Below are 9,671 nucleotides of genomic sequence, written 5' to 3' on the forward strand. Positions count from 1 at the left end.
AGGAAGGAAGGAAGGAAGGAAGGAAGGAAGGAAGGAAGGAAGGAAGGTAGGAAGGACAGAAGGAAAGAAGGAAGGAAGCAAGGAAAGAAGGAAAGAAGGAGACTTGTCTCCATCACACAGTTAGGAATTTTCTGAGTCCACAATTGAATTCAGGTCTTCCTGAATCCAAGACCAGTATTCTATCAATGTAGCTTCCTCCAGGGCACTGGATTTGATGTGAGGAAGAACTGCATTCAAATCCTGGCTGGCTGACTGATTCTGGATCAATTACTTCACTTCCTTCATTTCCTTCATCTGTAAAATGAAAGTTGGACCTCACTTTTGATGTTATTTCTGATAGCAAATCTACACTTCTGTGATTTCCAATGTCCTCTTCCCCTTCCTCTTACCTAAATGACCTAGTGTCATGAGAGCCAGGGACAGGATGTATCAATCATCTTTAATGTGTGAAATCCCTTCTGACAATCTCCATTAAGATCCTAGCTCTGCCTATCATTCTTTCTTTTTCTCTCCTTTTTCTTTTTTTTTTGGTCATTTTCCTGGAGTGGGAAGGAGTTAGCAAGCCAAACAATCAAACTGTCCCCCTCAGCATCCTGTGGTGAAAGGACTACAAGCTGACTGGTTAGATTTGGGCTGGTGATTAGCCTCCCTTGTGATTGGGAGAAGGCTTTCCTTGGCGAGGGAGGCTTTTCAATTTAATTATGCTTAATTGTGCACTTGCCTAGTATGTTAAAATTCCACCAGGCTTTCTCAATAATTTCATGATTTCCCCATATTTGTTAAGGTGTAATGCTTGAGATGGCCCAATACGGAGGAAAGAACCTAATTTAAACCTAGTGCCTTCCTAACTTCACATCCATATGCTATCCACTGTGCCTCTCACAAGGTCACCTTGAATTTTTATCATTTTCAGAGAGTTTATAACTTGATCCTACTTAATATCCTATTCCATGCTTATTTTCACAGGACCCCCTTGCCTAAAGTAGCTATGACATGAATCATTGGTACACATTCCCAGGACCCCACAAAACCCAGAAAGTCAGAAATTAAGAGAAATTGAAAATGTCTCTCCCTCTCATTTTTATTCTTGTTTTTCTGTTCACTGTTTTTTTTCCTCATAGAAAATTTTGATGGATGCTTTCCAGCTCTATGTTATTTATTAGATAAGAAGAGTTGATATCTGAGTGTAAAGAGGACTAAAATAGGCAGAGTGCAAATAATCATTCAGTGATTCAGTCATTGCCTGATGATTAATCCTCATCATGAACAAGAAAATCAGCATTACCCATGAAGATGTTAGAATTTCTCATCACAATAACTGAGTCCCATGTCTCTGCTATGGGTAGGATCAGATATGTATGTTCTTTTGCTCTTGTGAGATGGGAAACAATATGAGGTAGTAATGACAAAAAGGAATATGAATGGCATTAAGAATTAAGAAGACCGCCCAAGCAAATTTAATGAGTTAAAATTTTTGTGGCCTATATATCCTGGAAGATAATTTTCAGGAAGGCTTTCAAGTGCCTTGTAGTAAGCCCCCTTGACTGATTTATTTTGCATTGAATTTGATCTGAATGCTATTGATTGCTAGTGTTCTTGTAGCTACAAAAATATTTTTTCACTTCTTAGGCACACAGTTCAACTACACCCAAATCATTATATTCCTTCACCTCCAGTGTTCAGTGTTAAAAAAAAATAGATTCATAGTTTCATTGGTATAAAGCAGAGATATCAAACTCATGCCCTCAAAAATCCCCCGCAGGGATGAACCAGATTAAAATGCAACTGGGAAATGTTTCACAAAATAAATAGATAGTACATTACAGCACAGACAATGTTAATTTATGTTTTTCTCAGTCAGTATGTCCCCACATGGATCCATTTCTATTTAAGTGTGACACAAATGGTACAGAGAACACCCATGGAGAAAACTCCTTCTGCCAACATAAACTTCAATTCTTTGGTGACTAGGAGACACAAAGTTACCTGTACCACTGAGAATTTGAATGATTTGCCTAGGAGTCTTAAGACCAGTATATGAACTGTTCTGAGGCAGGATTTGAACACAGGTCTTCCTGAATATAAGTCTAGTATTTTACCTATTGTACTCTTCTTCACACTTACTATTATCTCAAAAATCCTTTATATGTTTCTAAACCCCCAAATTTAAAATTTTTTTCTTAAAATTCTGCTTCATTCACTACATTGACTTAATACCAACCAACAAATATTCTGTTTTATTTGGTTCCCTTTCAATGAACCATTTTCTATCTGTTTTAAGCATTGCCATTTGCTTGCTTTTTTACTTAAAAAAAAAAGAATTACTGGACAAGACAAAATAACATAATCTGGAAAAGAAGTGGATACCTCTCTTCTTTCCACACTACAAACTTTAATTTTACATAATAATATCTCCCATTTTTATAATGTTCTACAATTTATTAAACACTTTTTTCAAAACAACCCCATGAAGCAGAAAGTTAAAGTACTTTATTCCCATTTTACAGATGAGAAAACTGAAACTCAGAGAATTTAAGTAACTTTAACTTATTCAAGGTCTTATTTCTATTAAGTGTTAGAGGCAGGACTTTTACTGTATCTTAGGCAAACAGTAGGAGGTCAAATATTGCCCTATTGTTACTTTTTTCATTTTTTTAAAAAAGTATACTTTTAGTGTAATCATATCCAAATTATTCCAGATACATAATCCATGTGCAAATACAAAGTATGTAATATACATATGATAAATGTGGATTGTGTACAGTAACATAATACATCATATATCAGAATCATTTACTGTAAGTTCAAAGCAAAGGCCATATGCAGATAAAAATACATAGATGCAGAGTCCAGTGAAGGCTGAGTGATAGTCAGCATTTTTGCTCAGCTCATTCAATACAATTTCTCCACAATGACCTAGAAATCATGCCAAATAGCACTCTGATTGGGAAAGCCAAGAAAAAGTCACAGTGAGTTGTTTTTTTTTTCTAATAGCCCAGGTCAGCTTCAGAAGATAGATGGTGAGGTCTGCAGATACTAGAGTGGGGGCTGGCCAGGAACAGGAGGAAGTGACAAGGCAGTGGCAGTGATAAGAAGCATCCTAATTCCCAGAAATAGTAAGAGGGCCAAAATTGAACACCAATGCTAGAAGAACTGGGACAGAAAGAGATCCCAGGAGACCCCAGAATTAATGCTGGGAGCAAGAATAGATGCCAGCTGTTGTTCATTACTCAATTCCAGCTAGAGAGGTGTGAAATGTGAATGGATCAATGAATAATTTCAAAAACCTTGGATCTATGGTTCTGAGCCCAAGAATAGAGAAGATGGACTTAGTTCTAACTTTTAAACCCACATGTAAGTTTTTATTGAAATAACTAGGGCAGAAAAACAACAGCAAAGGGGAGTCGAGTATTTCAGTCACTCAACCTACAGAACTTCAGTGGGCTGAGTTCAACAACAGTCTACTGAAACTAGTTCACACACAATCCAACAAACCTAAACTTGGGTTAGAAACTTGCAGAGGTTTGATCAGGAGGACAATGGACAGACTTCTCCCTGGATCACATCAACTAAGATTCACTGAAAATTTGCAGGCCCTCAGAGTGAGCTGTGAAAGCAACAGAAGCTTATTAAAAGACAAAAGCTCAGGCCAGACCTCTCACCTAGAAATCAGCAGAGCCCAATGCTGCCATAAAGTCCAAAGTCAAGAAGTAGGCTGTAGGGGCAGGTAGGTGGCAAAATGGATAGAGCAACGACCCTGGATTCAGGAGGACCTGAGTTCAAATTCAGTCTCAGACTAGATATTTGACACTTACTAGCTGTATGAACCTGGGCAAGTCACCTAACCCCAATTGCCTCACTAAAATAAAATAAAATAAAATAAAAAAAGAAATAGTCTGGAAGGATGAGTAAATAAAAAAAAGAATATAACAATAAAAATCTACCATAGTGATGAGGAAGCTCAAGACACAAACACAGAAGAAGATCATGATTTCATAATATCTACAAGCAAAACCTCAAAGAAAAAAAATGCAGATTGGGCATAAGCCCAACAAGAATTCTTAGAAGAGTTAAAGAAATAGATTTACAAAGAGAAAAAAAAAGTATTTTTAAAAACAAATAAGAGCACTGGAAGAAAAAATGGGGAAAAATGAAAACCATGCAAGAAAGCTATGTAAAGAGAATTAACAAATTTGTAAGAGGTACAAAACCTTACTGAAGAAGGTAACTCCTTTAAAATTAGGTTTGGTCAAATGGAAGTCAATGACTCTATTATAAATTAAGAAATAATAAAACAAGTCAAAAGACTAAAAAATAGGAGAAAAAGTAAAATATTCACAGAAACAGCAACTGAATTGGAGAATATATCAAAGACACAGAATATAAGAACAGCTGAAATACCTGAAACCCATGGCCAAAAAAAGAGTCTAGATCTATTTCAGGAAATGAAAGGGGAAATTACCCAGATTTCTTAGAATCAGAGGCAAATAGAAATCAAAAGCACTCATCAATCACCTCCTGAAGGAAAATTCAAAATGAAAACTCTTAGAAATATTGAATCCAGAATCCAGAACTCTCAGTTCAAGGAGAAAGTACTGAGAACAGCCAAAAAATAATAATTCAAATATCAAATAGTCACAATCATTATCACTCAAAATTTTGTCACCACTATAAAGAAAAGCTTGAAATAAAAATAAGAGGCTATAGCTGAATCCATTTTACTTCAGTTAAAATAAAAAAGGATAAGCTATATGCATGGTTTTATAACACTTTGGGCAGAATTCCAAATTGTTCTATAGAATGGTTGAATCAGTTCACAACTCCACCAACAGTGTATTAATGCCTCATTTTGCTGTAAAAAATTATGAAGGGGATAGTTTCAGAAAAATCTGTGAAGCTATGTATGAATTTATGTAAAGTGAAATGAGCAGTAGCAGGAGCACAATCTACCCAGCAACAGCAAAATTGTAAAGATAATAAACTTTGAAAGACTCAGTATCTTTGATCAACATGATGATCCATCATAATTCCAAAAGATTCATGATGCAACATGTTATCCATCTCCACAGAGAGAACTGATACTCTCAAAGTTCAGTTGAATTGCATTTTTTCTTTCTTTTTTTTGAATATGGCTAATATATAAATTTGTTTTGTATGATTATACATATCTGTAATAGGCTTTGTTTTTCTTGCCTACTGATTGAATGAAAGAAGAGGTAGGGAAGGGAAAGAATTTAAAATTGAAAAAAGAGAGTAAAGTCTTTATGCTTTAAAAAATGAATAAAAACAAAAAAAAGAAAAATAGATAGATTACATTATAAATATAGTATACTTTACAATCATGAAAGTGTTGGTAAATGTTTAACAACCAATTCTCCAGCATGAAAAATGTACCCATAACACACTTTTTAAGTTTAATCTGAATTCTTAATACTTTCTCCATCACTTTCATAAATCTAGACATTGAATAAAGTAATACATTAAGCTCTGATTTGTAGTGTTTGCTATTTCAAGATTTAAACTCTCACAGAAAGTTTTATTTATATATACATATTAGTACATATACATATGTGTATATGTACACTCATACACACATAAGTATCTGTGTACATATATGTATGTGTATGTCAATCTGTACCCTAAATCCATCACTTCTCTGTAATGGATTCCACGTTTCATCATTGTTTCTCTGGATTCACGAATGTTCACTATATTGATCATAGTCCTTACAATTTTCAAACTTATTTGTTTTATGGTGTTGTGGTTATATAGACTGTACTCCTGGTTCTACTTATTTCATCCTTCATTAGTTTATAAAACTCCTCAAAATTGTTCATTCTTATAATATTGACGTTGTAGCGTAATTTTTTTTGGTTTCTGTTCACTTCATACTACATAAGTTCATGTAAGTCTTTCAATGTCTGGCGTTTTTTTTTTTCTAGTATTATATATTGTCTCAGCATCATAGGTCATAGATTATGGAATAAAAGACACTGTGGAGATAATTTAGTCTAAGACTTTCATTTTAAAATTACAGAAACTGAGGCCTAGAGAGCTGACGTGATTTACTCGACCTCACAATACTGAGATTCCGCCCTGTCATCTGATTCCAGAGTCAATATTCCTTTTACTATATCATTATGTCTTTATCTCTCGAAATGATTATACCCTTTAGGAAAAAATAAAAATAAAAATAAAATCCATGTCTAACCAGGCTTAATCTAAATATTACTGACAGCCAGTGAGAAACAAACAACAAAAAAACCCAGTCAATAAATTCATTTTAATGAAATTTCTTGTATAATATCTATGACAGATTTAATTGATTTCTTTCCCACCTATGCTGGATGAATTGACTGACTGTTTCAATACCATGTTTCCAATGATTGGCTGTATTTTTGTGGAAGCTGGCTTGTTAATTCACAGTGAGTGAATTAACATAACAAGTTGCATTATATGAGCTTCAAATGAGCTGCCACACAATTATCAAGACCCAAGTCAACTTCCTCTTGGTTCTTTCTATTATAATAAATAATAATAAATAAGTTGTGGTAACTTTTCTAAAGCATATGAGGCCATCAACTAGTGCATAGGGGCCTTTAATAAGATAGAAAGCAAATTTAAGAAAGCACTCTATTAGTCTGAAGACTCCTTAAATCCTTAATTTGGCAGGACCCTGGAAGTCCTTGTTCCAGACACCTAAATGAATCTAGTCAGTTGACACTCATCCAGATATCAATGTAGATGGTAATACTAATAAAGTCATGGAATTTAATGCTGGCAGGGACCTTAGAGAACACCTAATTGAACCTTCTAATTTAATAGATAAAGAAACTGAGGTTCTGAAAAGTTAGCTTAAGAAGTTATGGTCTATTAGGTGTAGTCAGTGACAGAGCTGAGGTTTGAACTTCAGTGCTCTTATGTGGCAAGTGAAAGATGAAATAGTTAAGGAAACAAAGATTCAAGCTTTCGAGCATATCAATTTGTTAAGTAGTGAATGCCAATTGCATAACAAACTGGGACCAGACCTCTCAGGTTTGGCACTTGACACTGAATTTAAGGGAGACATTTTTATTCAATAAAAACCATTCATCAATTAAGACCAATTAATTAAAAGAAAATAATTAAAAAGCTACAAACTAGGATACAAAATCAGGTAATCTGATTTCAAATTGGAGGAAAGTTTAGAGATTTTCCAACTTGGGTGAGGGAGAGCAAACAGGCACAATTCTCTGAATTCAGAAAAAGAAATGTCCTACTCTCCCCAGGAACATGGAAACAATACTTGATTAGTCAATGTGGAGCCAGTTTTCAAATAAAACATAGGGGTTGCTAGAGATGTATAACTGTGAGGAAACTCCTTGCATCAATCTTTTGCTTTATTTGAATTGGCAATTTGAGGAAAGCAAAATCAATCTGACTGGGTTTTTCATCAGCATAATGTAGTAAAAAGTCTCCATGAAGTCCTTAGTAAAAAGTCTCTATGAAGCAGGGAAGAGGTGATCCACCATCCCACACAGGGCTAGGTTCAAATGCAATAAAGTTTTCTTGCAATTGCCCACAATTGAATAAATTTTTCTCATTAAAAAATTAGAATAGACCCATAACTGAATAGAAAGAGAACTGAACTAGTGCTAGAATTGAGTCACAAGATGGAGTCACTGTGGTTCACTCAATTCCCACCACCATTTACTATTCCAATTCCTTCAATTAAAATTATTTAAAATTGATTTCAAATCACTAGGAAAAATATTTAGGATAAAACAAGAGGAGAGATGCAAGGAGAGAGACAGAGAGAGAGAAGAACAAGAAAGAAAAAAGAAAAAGAAAGAAAGAAAGAAAGAAAGAAAGAAAGAAAGAAAGAAAAAGAAAGAAGGAAAGAAAAAGGAAGGAAGAAGATAGAAAATAAGAAAGACTGGTTAATCTAATCTATTTGCCTTGTAACCTCATAAATATTTTTGATATATTTAAAATAATTAAAACTGGGATTATGATAGTAATAAGAGTAATATTAATACATTTTTATAATAATAACAGCTAGCATTTATAAGGTGCTTTAAAGTTTAGAATTTATGTATGTTATTTCATTTGATTTCACAGGAACCCTATGGGTTAACATGGGAGTACTTTTTCTGCTCTTGACCCTTCAGCTCTTCTTAAACTGTGGGTCATGATATGGGGTCATGACTCACAGTTTAAGAGATCTAGAGTACCAAATTGAAGGTTTGGGAAAATGGGAGGATGTTGCTAAGATGAAAATTTAGATTGCAATGTGAAGAAAAATTTACTAACTATTTTAGCTATGATTGTCTTGGGAGAGAGTGGTCCTCAGGTAAAGAATGGATAATCACTTTGAGGTCAAGTTAGAGAGATTGTTGTTTTTTTAGACCCATTCAAACTCTGTAATTCTATGATATTCTGTAAATGAAAAGCCAGCGCTGTTCACAGAGGTTGACAGCCTCCATTCACCTCATTGTTGCTGAACTAATTCTATTGGGTTATGTCTGCTTACCTAAAGTGATTCCTAATTTTAAATCCTCAGACTTGTATAATAAATGGAAAAAGGAAGGGGAAAGGAAATATGTCTATACCATAGAAGTGAGATTTTGTGTCTTTTCCTTGGCACCATGCTCAAGTACAGGTGGTACAATCAAATGCTTTTGGAGTTGGTACACTGTGCAAATATATGTGGAAATTTGGCTTCTTAACAAGTGAAGCAAATAAAATTACCTCTTTTTCCACCAGCGTGGGCAGTGTGCAAAAGAAACAAAGCACCCGTAAAGAATGAATAATTATTTTAATAATAATTGCAGAAGCAAAATGTGCTTGGCACAATTCAGAAGAAATGTACAGATGATCATCAAGTTTCCAGGATCATTGGCTATGTTGTCCATCAGTCATCTCAATGTTTGGCATTGTACAGTTGCAACAACTGTCTTATTATCTGAAATTCCAAGAAATTTCTTGTAACCAGTGTAATGTCTCAAATCTTTGTATTAGTATAATGAATAACACCCATGAACAATGTTGACTACTTTTGTCATATTGCACAAATAAAACCACTAAACTGAGAGCAATGACAAGGGCATACTTCTCCATCACCTATTCCACAATGCTTTTTGGTGAGGAACATGCCTGGTCCTCCAATCGTAGGTTTTCCTCTGTTCTACTTAAGTTTCATGTAGGAATCAAGCTGGAAGAAATGAGGACAGAGAACTGAGCCAACTATAAAATTCAACTTACCATATTTAGAGTAGATGTAGATGGGAATTTCATTCCTCCTTACCTTTGTTTTTTCAAGGAACATGAAAATCTATGGTTGGGACTCAGTATTACCCTAATATTCATTTTCTCTCTCCACATTACAAATCCTTATGAAACTACTCTTTATTCCCCTTTTGAAGGGCAAATACCTTCCACATTCCCAATTGTGCAAAGGAAAGGAACTTAATAATAAATTTATCACAATCAATATATTCTACTTTAAAGTTAAGTATTTTTAAGATTGACAAATTAGTCATAATCTTTATTATCTAGGGGCAAATTTCATCCAACTTTTTTCCCCATTTTAGGGATAACAATAAAGTAAAACAGCCTAATTCTGTAATAGAATTTTATGGTGTTCTAGGGAATGTGTCTTAGGTAGGAAGCTTCTCTCTCCTGGTGATCAT

The sequence above is a fragment of the Vombatus ursinus genome, unplaced genomic scaffold (assembly GCF_900497805.2).
Source record: "Vombatus ursinus unplaced genomic scaffold, bare-nosed wombat genome assembly UNPS02014880.1, whole genome shotgun sequence".
Taxonomy (NCBI): Eukaryota; Metazoa; Chordata; class Mammalia; order Diprotodontia; family Vombatidae; genus Vombatus; species Vombatus ursinus.